Raw genomic sequence first — 15,841 nt, 5'->3', positions numbered from 1 at the left:
ATCTCAGACACGGGTGCCAAGAGGATGGTGCTGGACTCTTTTTGCCAGCAACTCTTTGGTGCCCAGCAACAGGACAAGGAGCTATGGCCATGAACTGAAACACAAGAAGTTTCACTTCAACGTGAGAACGACCTTCTTTACAATGAGGGTGGCAGAGCACTGGAAGAGCTGCCCAGGGAGGTCATGGAGTCTCCCCTCTCTGGAGACATTCCAAACCCACCTGGACACACTCTTCTGTCCCCGGCTCCAGGTGACCCTGCCTTGGCAGGGGGGTTGGGCTGGATGGGATCTCCAGACATCCAATCCAAACAATTCTGTGACTCTGTACTTCCAGGGGCCACTTAAGGCCGAAAAGCCCGAAACAAATACCTTAAGGGGCTGGAAAAGGTTTTAATCGGCACAGAGAGCTGCCAGACACCGTGTAAGCCCGCTGGGACGAGCAGACATACACAGCAAATCTGAGGGGACGAGGGGAGCGAAACCCGCACATCCACAGCCCTGCACTCCTGACTGCCCTCACAGCTCGGCAAAAGGGACGCAGGACACATCCTCACAGCCCCTCGGCTCTGCCCCTCAGGGCTCGCCATGTTCTCCGGCTGCCCCTGCTCCGCCTGTCATGGCGGCTGCGGAGGAGGAGGAAGAGGAGGAGAATGGGGAGGAGAAGGAGGAGGAGGCAGCGGTCACATGGCGCGAGCGCCGCCACAGCGGGCGCGGGGCGGGCGAAGGGGCGATGCCGCCGCCGCGGTGAGTGCGGGGCTGTGCGGGACACGGGCCGTGGTGGCGGCGTGAGGGGAGGCGGCCCCGGCGGGGGAACCGGCGCCGGGGTGAGGGGCAGCCCGGGGGTGAGGAACGGGGCCAGCGGCGGTATTGGACTCTCTGTACACGGTGGTGTTTGGTCGTAGATTGGATTCGATGATCTCAGAGGTCTTTTCCAACCTAATTGATTGTGCGATTCTGTTTTCCCGCCTGCCCTGAGGCTGCGGTTCCTGAGCCCCAGCGGCGGGTCCGCTCCAGGACTGCCCCGGTTCGGGTCTCGGGTGAGATGACAGCGGGAGGCTGCCCCGGCCGGGTCCCCGCCTGACCCGGTCCCCTGCTGGGGGCTCCTGGTTTAACCTGACCCCGGGGGGAGACCGAGGAGCTGCAGCGGGTTGTGCTACACAGGATGGGAGATAACGTAATTACTGTTTTTTATAGTCTTTAAGTGCACGTGAAGGGGCAGTAGCACGCCTGCAGGTAGACTGAAACTCTGCAAATCTGACCCGAAATGTGAGGATCGGTACGTGTTGGTGTTGCTGGCGCTGCTCCGTTCATTGATTCGTTTGTAGGGCGAGATCAGACATTGCTTTTTGGAGCGCTGTGTGACCCCGTGGTGTATTAAAGCTTTATTATTTTTATGAAAGGGAAATTTATTTTAAAACCGTTTTTTCCCCCCTCTGCTCCCCCCTTGTTCTTCAGTTTATACTTATATGCAACATTGAGGCTTCTCTCTTCCTTTTAGCAAGTATGTGTTATTCTTTGTGGCTGGTCTCCAGCCCTTCTAGTCAGTTCATTATTACCATGTGGTATTTTTCTTTTTTGTATGTGTGTGTTAAAGCTTATAAGGAAAGCTGTAGCAGAACATACTGAAGCAAATGGACTGTCTCAAAGTTACTTGCAAGGCAGAATAAAGTTTCTCTGGTCCCTTGCTTGCAAGAAAAGAGACAAATCTGAATAAGCCACCAAAAGCTCTGTGCTACTGGCAGTGGGGAGCTTAGCAGGTCAGAATTCTGTGCTGTGATGTGGTACTGGAAGCAAACATTGTGTTTAGAATCCACCTTTCCAGACAGCTGCTTCACCTTTGTTCACTTCCTCACAGGTGTCAGCCTTAAAACCGCCGTTGAAAGTAACTAGAGCACTGAAGCTCTCCATTACAGCATGTCTGCCAAGCTGTATCCTGAGGTGTTTTTAATATCAGTTGCAGGGCAGCTGCAGTAGACCTTACCGAACTTTATTACATAATTAAAGTGCAGTCCCTGCTGTTCCAAAGAAAAAAAATAAAATCTCATGACCTGACTTTGTCGCTGTTCTGTAAACCATCAGTGTTTTCTCCATTTGGTCCAGAGTATTTGGAGCATTGCTTTATATTCAAAGGAAGGGTGAAATCTCTCAGTTCCAGCACAGTGATTGTGCAGGTGGGCAGGGTTGTTAACACTGCTAACATGCTTTGTTTTTCCCTGGAAAATGCATTTCAACATAAGATCAAATGCCTTCTCTCTGTAGAAAGAGTACTCTGGTAGTCTGTAAGTGATATTAAATATTCTTGCATGCTTTATGAGCTAGCTTTTTTTTTTCTTTCCTATGGATGTCATCTTAATAGGAAACTCTACCCAGGTATTTCTGATTAGCTTAAGCTGATCCAAGTGCAGGCTGTGCCCAGGAAAGGATGGTACCAACCTCTTCCTGACAGTGTGTTTCTGCCATGCTACCCTGTGGAGGACCCCTAAATATGTGAAATAGTCCAGCTGGGATTCCTAGGCCTCATTTTAGACCAGCATAAATGGCCAGGTGGTTCCAGATAAGAGGCTTTTGATTAGCAAGCAATTGGCCTCCCCCGGTAGAACTCTCTGAAGAACTGCATGCCTTCTGCATAAGCTTTTCCTCGTCTCTGGGTAAGATAAGCTCCTGCAGAGTTTTAGGAGCTCTTCTGCAGCAGGGAAGGAAAGAAATAACAGTGCAGCTCTAATGAGCCTTCGTCTCCCAGCCTCAGATGAGGATGCCAGCAGGCAAAGTGGCATTTGTTCTGCTGTAAGAGAGTCTGACTGCAGATTTCAGGGCCTGTGGCCTGGCTTCTACTATCTAATCACATTCTCAGAGGCTGGAAATCAATACTGCATTATGCATGGGAGTAACGTTGGATAGGGTTTCTGAAAAGCTTCTGTATGACAGTAGTTTATGAGAAGGGGTGAATCTGATCATCATTTTCATAGTGATGTAAAATAAAATAACAGTAGGTGTGATTGAAGCATTTTAGGGGGCAGAAAGCCCAGAAGCAGCAGGGCAAGGGAAATAAAGATAAATTATTGGTATTTTGAAAACTTACACAAAGTAGGCTTCTTCACAGTAAGTGATGGAAACCCCAAGTTATTTAATGGTGGGTATAGGGCATGTGTGTAGTGTGGGGTCACATGGATGAGGTTAGAATTGTCTGAGCAGAAAGTAAAAGTGGGGATTTTGGATCTTCCAGTGAGAAAGAACAGGGTACTGTGGGGGTGAAAAGAACAGAGGCAGGATGGTTCTTTGGTTACATTCCTTGAAGGTCCTGTAGAACAGTTGCAGTCTGAGCAGCCAGCAAGCTGAGTTTGACAGCTTGGCAGCTGTGTGTTGATAACCTGAAGGAGAGAAGTAAAGGGAGATGTCCACTGAAGGGAAAAAGCAAAACTTCTAAGATTACATTAATTCTTTTTTGTGACTGTTGTTTGTCAACTTCCTAAACAGTTCCATCTGCCTGGCTAGGTGATACTACAGCTACAGGTATCCCCAAAATCAAGCAATTTCCTTTAGTACCATTCGTTCTGGAGAGATGTTGCTTGCTGTTGCAGAGCAAAAGTGAGTTCTCGTATTTCAAGTGCAGAAATGAATTTGTTTTTTCTTTCTCAAAAAGTATTACAGAGGTGAACTCTGATTCAATCCCTGTTAGAGTGTGGGAGGCAGATGAACTGTCTTCTTATCTAAAGTTTCCTTTCAAAACATATGGTGGTTTATGGAGATGAAAGCATCTGCTGTTGCAGCTACTGTGTTAATGTATAAAGTACTGTCAGTGGTAAGGCCTCAGCTGTTCAACCAGGGTTTTGCAGCATGAGTAAAAGCATTTGTTTAGCTCTCTTTGTGTAAGTCAATAGTATGCACCACATCCTTCAGCCACGTTCTAGCATGTTTCTCATGTGAGTCAGCATTGTGTAAGAATTAGTGTAAATTCCCTGTTTGAAAACTCTGTAAAAACTAGAAATACATTGCAGCAAAAAAGGCGGAAAAATAGGAAGCTGATTGTACTGTTTCATTCAAGAATTGACTTCAAGTATACTAAATTTCTGATATTTTGTTGTAGGAACTTCTGAGCTTATTCCCTGAGATGTGAAAATATGCTAAGTCTGTAGATTAAATAATTGATGGTGTTACTGAAATGTAGAGTACGAAGTGAAGTGCCTGTAAAAGTGTGTTGCATGTGTTGTATCTCAGCCTTTTCTTGTGCAGTCTGGCTTGGCAGCCTGATCCTTTGCATGTTTGAAACTGGAACACAGTGCTCAGGGGTGAATCAGCTTTTCCACTGCTGACGCTGGTTAGAGACCCCTGATGCAGGAACCTCAGGATTTGGTGCTGCCTGCTCTGTGCTTTAGAGTGTGAGCAAGAAGAAATTGTGCAGGCCAGGGAGGAGTCCAGAGCCAATATCCAATATCCCATAGTGCTCGTGGGCCTTTGATGTCTTTGTGGCTCCAAGTTCAGTTGGGAGCAGGTGAGCTGTTGTGGTTTTCTGTCTCATGGCAGTAGTGCCGTTGCAAGTTCTGCATTTCTGAGCCTGAAGTTTGCTCTGACTGACAAGTTTTACCTTATCAGCTCTGCTACAGAGACTGTTCACATTCATGCTCCAGCCTCTCTTGCCATGGAACAGGACAAAAGTAACTCTTGCTGCTCAAGAGGGAAGGAATATGTGCACGAAGAAATGCTGCAGAGTGGCTGTTTGGGGAGTAACTGCCCACCTGCAATAACTTTTTGTCACTCCTAAGACTTCAACTATGGAGACACTGCACCATTTAAGAAGTCAGATTTTAAATTGACAGGCTAAGCTAATAAACTTGCAGAGGCATGCTGAAAGGAAGGTACCTCAGTGAAGGGTTGCTATGTGCCAAACTGATTTAAGCAAATACTTAATGAATAATAGAAGCATGTTCGTGGAGGTCTTCTTAGTTTGTGTAAAACCATCCAAATGTTGCTTGGCTAAATGACACAGATTTTCTTGTGCAGACAAGGATTAAATTGGGTGCTTTAAACCTTGGAGGTGGCCTTAATTAAAACACAGATACTTTTCCAGGAAGCACAAACTATCCTGTTTTGATTCAAAACCTCTCATGAATCAATCTTTGTATGTATTTTGACTATTTTGCGAATTCCTGAAGCATAACATCAAGAACAAAGTATGCCACTGTCTCTAATACTTCTCATATTTGTTATTGAGTATGTTTTCTAGAAGTGTTTCCTTTAGTTTTCCATTTCCTGGAATACCTTAATTTTGTCAGTTAGCATGTATCTCTTATCTCTGGTGTCAGCAGATGTCGAGACTCATCACCCATGAACCAAGAGGCGGCCAAGTTTTGGATTGCACATTAACCTTCTGTGCAAGCAGAGTGTTGGGAGGCATGGCTCCTACTGAAGTGGGAAAATGTATTTTTGGTCTGCTATTCATTTTGTTGCAACATCCGTGATTTCAACATCAAAATCCAGTTTCCCATCAGAAACACTGGCAATAGATAAGTAGAAGAAAAGTGACCAAGAGGGGATGGAAAAGGAGTGGTCCACAGCTCTTTCCTCAAAGGGATTTCTTGGGAGAAGGAAAGATTGAGTCTGTAAGATCACGGAGAAGGAATGAAAGACTAAGAAAATTAATTTTTGGCGTAACTTGTAGAAGTTTGCTCTCCTTACAGGCAGTGTACGATCTATTTCTGCTATTGACTTCTTTTAATCCAACAATTAAACTATTTGCCTTAATGCATCAGGAGAGAGCAGAGACATTGAGTTGATGGGAATCTCATCAAAATCTGCAGCAAAACAAATACTTCAACCAGTGTGTCCCTTGGCTCGATCTGGTACTTGTCCTGGTGCAGTCAGGGAGTTGGAGAGAGAACACAAAGTATGTTTATATCCTTAGGATTACTCTCTTTTATTAATGTCTGGAGACATTTGTGAGAGGATAAAAGACATAGAGAAAAACCTGTGTGCAGAAAATACTTTAAACTTCTGATGAGAAAATGAATCCAAAGCAAGAAGATTGCAGGGTTTTGGTTTATCTCAGAATTTCTTACTGGGGAAAAAATGAAAGTTCCAAATGGCGTGGATACTGCAGACTTTGTGCTAAAGCTTGGAGTGAAAAACTCCAAGTGATGTTTGTTTCTAGACATGAGAAATGCAGATGGACATTGAATTCAACTCATGCTTTTGGTATTTTTTCCCTTCTACTTTTTTTTTAAAAATGGCCATCCACATGGAAAAACACAGGACATGGTATATTGAGGAAATCTCTAAGAAAGTGCCATCTCTTAATAGCATGGAGAAATATAACAGGGTTAAGAACTCTGAGCAGTTTAGAATGAGTTAAATATTTTCCTGTTAGAGGCAATCTAGGGATTTAAACTGTAACTTGTTTTAACCTCACTCCTAATTCTGGGGCTACATTTCATCTATTGTTTATAATTTTGTTTGTTTGGTTTTTGTTGTTTGGGGGTTTTTTTAAACAAATAAAGCCTTATGCTTATATCAGTTACTCAGGCTCTATAAAGATGTTTGATCCTGTTCTGACTGAAAAAAGTATTTCTATGTAAATTTCTGCCTATTGAAAAGGAAAACCCTGCAGAAGGAGAAATGAAGTAGATTTGTATGATTTGTGGGGAGCAGGCGCGGAGATTTAGGAATTCTGTAATCTGATGCTGCAGCGTAAGATGCAATGTAACCATTCTCATTAAGTAGTTTCCAATTCTGTAGTACAAATAGTAACATAATTGCAGTGGGTTTGCATTTTATACATGTTCGGGTAGAGTCTTTGGAAGTTTCTAGTGTGAGTCGGCAGATGCCTTTTATGTCTTTTTTTGTATCCAGCTGTTGATTTCAGTACTGAGTTCTGCACAAGTGGATGGTAGATACCTTCTGGGAGCTACTGCAGAACTTGTGCCAAGTGCAGTTTCCATGGTTAGTAGTCACAGGTTTAAAACAAACTGGTCAACCTCACTTTTTACCACTGTCCTACTCAAAAGTACTTTAGTGAGGTCTGTTTTGTTGACAGACCTGCTGCCAGCTTTTTTTGTCAGGAGGGTTGCACAAGTGAAGTCTGATTTTTTTTTTTTGTTTTTTCTCATTTTTTTAAGAATTAGAAAATGTGCTTTTGCTTTTGTTGTAAAAGACTGGAAAAAAGCCCAAAGCACTTCTGTTGAAAATTTCTGAAGATGAATAGAATGCGTACCTAGAAAATTTCTGTCAAAATATGGAAATCTCATGAAGTTACTAGTGATTTGGAAAATGACAAGTAAAGGAATTTTTGTACAACTTAATGATTATTTTCTCTAGCATTATTATTGTCCAGTCATGATGAAGAATGCCACTGATTGACTATGTGAGTGGCAGGAAAATGACCACGAGTATATTGCCAAATCCATGGATTGATATGGATCATGCATCAGCTGAAAAAACATAATAAAAGAGATGTGAAAAATAATTGCAAACAAAAATATATTGATGCTTTTGGGGCAGTATATGCAGGCAAAAGAGTGCATGCAGCATTGGTGTCCTCAGACCCATCCAAACTGGGCTGTTTTCCTAGAGAAATCTGTGCCTGTTACCCTATTCCCAGTCAGGACTTGCAAGCAACAAAGTGTTAAGTTTCTGGCTCAGCGGTTCATTGTTCACTGGGAATGAAGACACCGACTGGATCTGCAGTCAATGTGCTCTCCTGTGTAACCTTGCACTGCTTTAGTGCCGACTCCTCTGGAAAAAGGTGAGGGTTCTACAGTTCAGCTGTTCCTGTAGAAGTGTCGCTAATCTAATTATTTTGCATGAATCTGCGTTTTTGTTGTTATTTCGGTGAGCTTTGCCGGCATAAAATGTGAGGAACAGCTAAGCAGATTTTAAACATTTAGAAAAGGTATTAAGCAGCTTATTTGTGTGTAGTTGACCTTGTAAGCTCTCTTACATTCTGCGTTTGTATATAGTGCTGAAGGGTTGTTAAACTAATATTTAGATGCATGAATCTTTAATGTGAGGGATGCATTGAAGAACAACTTGTGGGGTGTTTAACCTTGCTGTTTGCTAAGCTCTGTGAAGAAGGAAGGGCTGTATTGCAAAATGCATTTCTTTGGAGACATTCTGGCTTCTTTCAGAGCTGGTTTTACTGATGAAAAGAAAATCTCGCTGTTTGAATTAGTAGAAAGTATTTATTAGCAACAAAAAAGGCAGAAGGTATTTTTAGGACTCCGGGAATGGCATGACATGTATTTGTGTGCCAGATGGCTTAAAGGAACATGCAGCTGAGCAGCCTACAGAGCGTTTGTCAGGGGGATAGGTAAGAATTTCTTTCTTATAACTGTGCTTTGGGAAATAAGAAGGATTTTTGTGGAGGGGAATGAGGACACTGCAGCAGCATGAAACTGTCTACTGTATTGCACTTATTTACCCAGGATTGGGCACTAGGATTTTGGTAAGATCACATTTCTAATCCAAGAGTACTTGTTTTCTCCAAGCAGGCTGGACTATTATGTTACTTTTCTTGATGCAGCATTGTACCACTGGTTGTAACTAAACCGGGTATTCTTTTCAGCTGTTGGTTAACATGAGATCCTGACTTAAACAAGTTTTTCTTTCCAAAACTTGTAACTGCTTTTTCCACTAAAATTGTGTCCTTAAATTAGAGTCCTCATTAAATATTCTCTCTTCATGGAGTGGAGTAATACGTGGGGAGAAAGGTACCCTTTATCAGTAAGGAAAAAACCCAGTATGTTTTATTGTTGACAAAAAGGTGGAAGGTGTTAGGGCAGAAGATACTTGAGCATTTCTTTAAGGGAGCTTTTGAAATGCAAGTGGATAAAGGAGGAATTTCACATTTTTATTATAAAAAAGCCGAAGTGTTTGCATACACTCTGGTATGGCAGCCTGCTTAAGTAAAGATTTTTTTTACTGGAGTTGAGAAATTCCAAAAAGCTTGGTAAGCAAAGTTATGTTACTAGAGGAGGCGTTTTAATGTATAGTTCACAGATTTGAAAATGATACTGTGCAATATTTAGATATCTCTTGTTAAAGCCCAAAAACTGAAATACAAATCAGTATATGAGTGAGTCATTTGACACAGGAAAAATAGTAAGGACTCAGAACCTAAAGACCTAAGAAGATGAATTATTAAATTTGTCCTAAAACACTTAAAGCTTTTCAGACTTCATATAGTCAGAGTATAGTTTCATAGGTCTTGAACGATTCATGCAACTAATCCACGTGCCTTTCTTTATCTTTAAAATATAATGAATATTATTGGTATTTTAAGATTATCTGTAAACTGTTGCTCAAGATTTTGTATTCATTGCAGGAGGATTTATTTTAGGTGGCATGACAGGGATTTGTGTATCTATGCTGAAATGACTAAACTGTTGGCTCTCAAAGCTTTGAAAGTTGAATTTAGAAGGGACTTGCAGAGGCTAATTAAAAATAGATCTTAATGTGTCATCTCATTAAAATGAATGGGAACAGTGGTCTTATGCAAGAGGACCTGTGGTCCACAGGATATTTCTGTGAATGAGAGTTGGTGTGACTGAACATTAACATTAACATGATTTAACATTAGTCTTTTTTAGTTCTTTCTTTCTCCTACCTTGCACCTCACTAAATAGCCTGGGTCTGTTTTCTTGGTAACATCCCTGTAGGTAGCAACAGGCTGCTATTTAATTCTCATCCCAAAGCCATCTCTTCTGCAGGCTGAAGGAGCCCAGCATGCTCAGTTCTCAGAGGGCAAGTGTTCCAGCCTGTGACCAATCTAGGTGGCCCTTCACTGAACTCACTCCAGTTTTCTGATGTCTGTCTTGTACTGGCAAATCCCTCCTTAGGTGCTGTCCTCTGCCTGTGGTCTCAGGGAGCAGTGGGATTGCACCCCTGCATCAGCTGGCTGTGCTCCTGTGGGTTCATCGCTCAGCTCTCCTTGCTGCAGGGTTGTGCTTAGCCAGACCTTGGCTGGTCCTTCTCTGCAGAGCTGTTCCTCAGGCTGTGCCAGCAGCCACGGAAGTGGTCTGTCCCAGGTGCAGGACTTGGCATCTGTCCTTGCTGAATGTCATGATTTAGATTCCTATAGGCCCAACCTGTCTTTGCATGAGTAGTTACCTGCCTGTATTCTGTCAAAAAGAGCCACTTAATTCATAAAGCGCAATCACCCATCCCTCTGTAAGGTCAAAAATTAATGGTTGTATTTAATTAAAAACAAACTGGCAGGTAGATTCAATTTAGTAATAAAACAATCCTGTTGGACTTTTTTTAAGAAGGAGTTAAATTGGCTTGTGCTTAGATTCTGGAGCACACAAAACACTTTATTTTGAAGTGTCTACTACTTTTGTTCTGGCTGTGTGGATGTCGCTCCTAGTGATGTGTGTTGGATCTGAAGCAAAAGCTGCCCGAAGTGTCCCTTTTTCATCTTGCTGGTCTATTAACTGTGACTTTCCCAGAAGAGAGAGATTGTAATGGAAAGATTGCCTGGAAAAAAATAATTCTTATGAAAGAGCAGAAGGTGTGTGAATGACATGTCTGTGTATTATTGCAGTTCTACTTCTTCCTAACCTGGCTTCTGTTCATTGCACTGTTAATGCTGTTGTTTGATAGCGATTCAACCAGTAAATTGGAAAGCCTATTCATGGGTAGCTATAACATGTTGGAGGCCAAGAAATGTAGAAAGAGTTAAGGCTGTTAAAAAACCAAAGTTGCATTTGTGAGTAGTGTTATTTTATATTAGTGTGTTCTGCTCTCTTCAAAAAATAAGAAAGTAAAAATTAGAAGCATCTATAGAAGATCATGCAGCAAATTATCCTAATACTCTGTAGCAAGATAAAGTAGTTCAATGGTTTGGGGTTTTTTTACTGGAATGCTTTTTAAAAATAAAGATTGTACACATCTGTTCCTTGCCTCAGTATAGTTCCAAAATACACAGGTATTCTTGCAGGGGACCTGGGTGGTATGAGTTGTGTGTCTGTCTTTTCCTTTTTTTTTTTTTTTTTTTTTTTTTGAGGAAAAGTTGTTCTTGGAAAAACTACAAGTAGACTTTAAGGTTTTCTCAAATAACTTTTACTTCTATTTCAAAAATCTTGAGGTTAGTCTGATCCTCTGTTTGACCTCTGACAAACATGAGTTCTGGCACAGTTATGAAATATCTACTCATACGGTGTGTTTACTAAACTGTTGAGGTTAATCCAAGCAGATGTCAGTGCTTAAGCAGTGGCAGGTCATAGAGTCTGTAGCAAATATTGCTCCTTAAGCCAAAATATTGTGGAGTGTGGTTGGCGTTTTTGCTTCCTTTAAAAATATCCAAGGCCAACACATTGGGCCAGTGTTACTGAGAGCTGCACAGGTTACTAACAACAAATCCTGCTGGACTGTTGAGGGGAATACAGTTGTATCCTTGTTGGGCCAGTTATTAAATGAATGTAAATGTTCCTGGGTTTGATGTATGAAATGAATGTCATGGTGGTGGTGTAAGGCTGCTAAAAGAAGCTACTGTGACATGAAATGCCTCTTGCACAGTGAGTTCTGCAGCTCAGGTCTGGCAGGTGGGCTCCCGGAGAGTTTTTCAGCTTTGGGATTGATTGAATTTGAGAGACGTTTACTGAGTTACTAATATTTAACCTTTATAGTTCTCTTAAAAAAAAAATCAATTATTTACTACTTGTGCAAGGAACTGAGACTTATGTACTGGAATTCATGGAAATCAGAGGGCAGTATTTTACTCCTGGCATTTCTGGCATGTAGGTCTGCAAACTCAGTTCCAAGGCTTTGCCAAAGGAAAACTGTCAGGCAATAAATATATGACAGTCAAAACAGAGCAACAAGAGAGACACTGAAAGGCTGAATGTTTGGTTAGGAATTCTCAGAATACTGTGCCTTTCAGTCTCGGTCTCTTCTAAGCTGATGCTGATGGAGGCAGCTTCTAAAATATGTTTTTTCCTTTCTTGCTTCCAAACTGGATTGTAATTTCCTGATGTAGGAGATACTGCCACCTTGGATGATTTATGTTTGTCATGTTGAAGTGTCCCTGGATTCCTGGGCACGCCAGAGTGAACAGCCGTGAACTCCATCCATCTCTAGGGCATGGGAATGACTGCCTGTAAAATACTTAAAGGTGTTATCATTTTTTACTTGCTCTGGAAGCTCCTATCTTGCCAAGGGAAAAGAAATGCCTTCTGTTTAGTTGTCTACTACTTGAGTTTTTGGAAAGGAGAATTGTTTGAGGTGTTTTTTACTTTTGGCAGCTGTATTACTTTTCAGAAATGAAGGGGAGATGCATGATAGACCCTTCAAACCTAGTCTCTTTCCAGTAAAATTTGTGATGAACTGTACTGTGAAACAAGTCTTCTTGCTATGTTTAAATCATGGATTATTCTTCTGTGGCATTTAGTGGTTTTGTTTGCACTTGAATAAATAAATAGAAAAGGGTTTTAACTGTACTGTCCAAATAGCAATTTATTGGTGACTAGATTCATTGTTACAGTATTGCATATATGAAAATTATTCTTATGAGCCCACTGACAAGGTTATCTGAATAATACAATTCTGCTCTTTTTGATTTCAGTTGTTTCTATCTAACTGTTCAAACCTGCCAGCTGTGCTTGCATTAGCAGAGCTTTAGGCTGTTGAGTTAAAAATACATGTAATCTGTTTTTCTCATGCAGTGTGTATCAGGGCTGAGAAAGATCTTAATACTTTGGATTTGAAAGGCATGTCCTCTGCATCTCCTGTATTCAGGAACAGGTTTTCTCTATTTAAGAAAAAAACAGTGAGAACAACTAAAGAAGGATTTGGCTTTACTTAAGTTTCAAAATCCTGCTTGGAGAAACCAACTGGGAGAGGATGGATGTTTAAGACACTCATCAAGGTATTATCACCTTCCGTAGGCTGAGGTAGTCATTGGGTAAATTGGCAAAACGTATTTCCTAGAAGACTTCACAACACTGGAGAGCAAAGGAATCAGGACAAAGTAAGACTTTTATTCACTGTGTCTACATGGAAGGAGGTCATGGATAGGGAGATGGATGAGGTAAGAATCAAGGGTTGAGTGTCAGGCTCCATGAACTGAGTGTTTCCTCCTGTGTCCTTGTGACCAGCTGCAGTCTCCTCTCCTTCTCCCTCTGGCACTTACCAAAGTGGTTATTCTTTCGTTGCACACGGAAATGAGTGGAGGGATTCTTGTTTGTTGGTATGGTGAGGAGAGGCAGAGATACATTAATGTGACTGTGCTTTGTATGCATACAAGTGTAGGGCTGGAAAGGTTCCTCAGGGCAGATCCCAAGCAGGACTGACACGGCTGAAGACTTGGAAACCTCCTCTGGCCTAAACCACATATGTAAGAAGTCAGTCAATTGAAAACTGTCTAAAACTGGAGCGTGCAGCTCTGACACAGATCATGACTCTGCTCAAATGGTAGAAGTTGTTGAAATCTAAAGGACAGTGTTTCTTTAAATACGTATATGTTGGTGAATAAGGTAAACTAATAAGCCTCAATGTGCTTTTCATACACAGAGTTATTTTTTTTTTCCATTCTTCCTTCAGAATTGTCTAACTAGTGAGTCTGTATTTTCCTGCCAAATAAATTACCAAGTGTCTTGGTTGAATAGCAAGGTGCTGAACTGTTCATTGTGGAGGTTCTGTAATTTGATTTAAATGCAGTATTTCAACATCTTTATCATTTTACAAAATGCCAAAATAGTGAAGGAGAGGAAAAAAAGGTGAAGCAGATCTAGCAAGGATCAGGTGGAAATATCTGGTTTGTTTAGCTATGGTTTGCATTTATTACTTTTGTAGCAGTAGCCAAGCATGAGCTTTTGGCCTGTTCAGAGAGCTCTCTGGAGATAGAAGGGATGTACAGCAATGTCCTCACTGTGGTGATTAGTAATTTATTCCTTCCTCTTTAATCTGAGTGTGCCTGATGTCAGTCACAGCAGACTTTAACCTTACTGTGGGTGGAAGTGCCACAGCAGCAGGTGTAGCTCTGAGCTATGAAAGAGATGCAAGGAACTAGGGAAATACTTAATCCGTGAGGAATTCTGCTCTGTGTGCCTGTCTTCTGACTGTTACCAGAGATAGAATAAATTATGTTTGGTGTTTTTCTGTGCAAGCTGCAGTGTAGATGCATCCTTAAACAACTCTGACATGAAATGGTTCCTTCTCTGTTATAGTAATCTTTATCTTACTAGGACAGTTCTGTTCCGAAGTGTCAGTGCATGTTAGGATTGTCCATCTGTGTTACCATAGTGAATGGAAAAACACCTCCAGCAGTTTTTGAGGAGCAGTATGTTAGGCTTGGACAAATCTTACAGCAGATGACCTTCTGGTAGCCATGCAAAAAGAACCTGGCAAGCGCCCAGATCCTCTTTTATGGAGAAGCATTAATTGTCTGCAGACCGCCAAGCAACAAGAAGTATTATAATGAGAGGATATAATTGTTTATCTGCTCTTGCTCCTCTGCAGCCTCATGTGCTTTTTCTGAGCCAAGCTTCACCTTGGTATGATTGTGTTAGCACAGGGCGTGAGGTGCTGGGGATTGGTCATCTATACTTCTCTAACTGGTAAACCTATTCTGCTAGCTAAAACAAGGATTTTCTTAAATCATTTCTGCTCCAGAGCATTCGGTGCCTGACTAATTTCATGGCTTTGCAGTTCAGCAGTGAGATTTCTGTGTGACAGAGAGCCAGTTTCACAGAGAGTGCAATTCATCTGTATGCACAGGGTCAGCCTGAGATTTAAACCCTGCGTAAGACCTTTTTAAGCTCCCTGGGCTCAACTGCTGCATAGATTGCTGCCTTGCAGGAGTGAGGGAGTTTGACATGGTAAGAACAATGGGTAAATTATTTTTGAGGAGGGTGCGTTTTGGTTTTTTTGCTTTACACTGTGGATATTTTATTCTTGGGAGATGATGACCTGCTGGCGTCTGGGAAATGTAAGCTTGAATTTTGACATATATTCTTTTTGGATGCAAGTCACTAAGGACTCAGAATTACATTACCAAAGTACATGGTGTCTTTATAATGTTCTTTGGGATCATTAGCAGCTTCTACCTTTATTTAGTAGTTTCCCATATTGAGAAAGAATAATTTGTTTGTACTCATAAAAGTTCTGGTTTGTTCTTTGCCACCCTGACCTGAAGACTTCTGGTGGTTTCTGACTTTTTGAGTAGTTTGAAAAATGCATCAGGATAAATGATTGACTCCCACCCCAATATTTGTTTTCTTAGAACAAAATTTTTGCTAATTAAAGGTGATTAAATTATTTCCTGACTTTTTGTTACTGTTCAACCAGTACTGTGTTACTTGTTGTGGTTACACAGTGATGAAAGAAAATCAAATTCTCTGAGTCAGTGTTTTTGTTTCCCCCTGAGTTTGGGGAACTGATCTGTATAGCTTTTAAAGCTTGGGGGGATTTTTTTGTTAGTGTGGGGGTTTTTTGTGTGTTGTTTGGGGTTTTTGTTTGGTTGGTTTTGTTGGGTTTCTTTTGCAGGGTGGGGGGAGGGTGTTGAGCTTTTTTTAGATTTGGGGAACTCCAGAAAGTCTACCCAGTTCTCCGGGCCCATAAATAAAATATTTTCACCAGCTTCATTTGCTTTACTTTACAGTTTTGCTTATGACAGTAATTTCCAATATAGCTTGGGAAAATTGTGGATGTCTAAAGTAAAACTCTAGTCTGGGTGGTTTCCTTCCAGCTCTAGATGAGCATCTTCTCCAGGGAATATGAAAGCTTTTCTGGAGTCTGCAGAGGCCTGGAGGAACCCAGTAAATTACCTTAGAGCTTTTTCTTCTTTCCCTATCCCCTGTTTTCTTTCTGTGGAGAAGATTATCTGTAAATGCGACTATCTTGGTGCTGTGTGCTG

General features: G+C 41.6%; 1 protein-coding gene across 4 annotated transcripts in view; it reads left to right on the top strand.

The window, feature by feature from the left end:
* Window positions 1-660: 660 nt before the first annotated feature.
* Window positions 661-15,841, top strand: part of GALNT11 (polypeptide N-acetylgalactosaminyltransferase 11) — a 48,060-nt gene continuing 32,879 nt past the window's right edge. The window contains exon 1 of one of the 4 annotated variants that reach the window (XM_042044215.1): window positions 661-744. The gene's annotated coding sequence lies outside the window, so the exon portion shown is untranslated. Of the gene's footprint in view, window positions 825-7,630; window positions 7,736-14,734; window positions 14,805-15,841 lie in introns of those variants that run through there. The other 3 variants (XM_042044217.1, XM_042044216.1, XM_042044218.1) reach the window with 3 other exon arrangements.

This window comes from Corvus kubaryi, unplaced genomic scaffold, assembly GCF_017639235.1.
Source record: "Corvus kubaryi isolate FWS band 111438036 unplaced genomic scaffold, C.kubaryi_AGA036_p1.0 37398, whole genome shotgun sequence".
In the NCBI taxonomy this organism is placed as follows: Eukaryota; Metazoa; Chordata; class Aves; order Passeriformes; family Corvidae; genus Corvus; species Corvus kubaryi.
The sequence above is the reverse complement of the archived record's forward strand: the minus strand, read 5'-3'. Positions and strand labels throughout refer to the sequence as shown.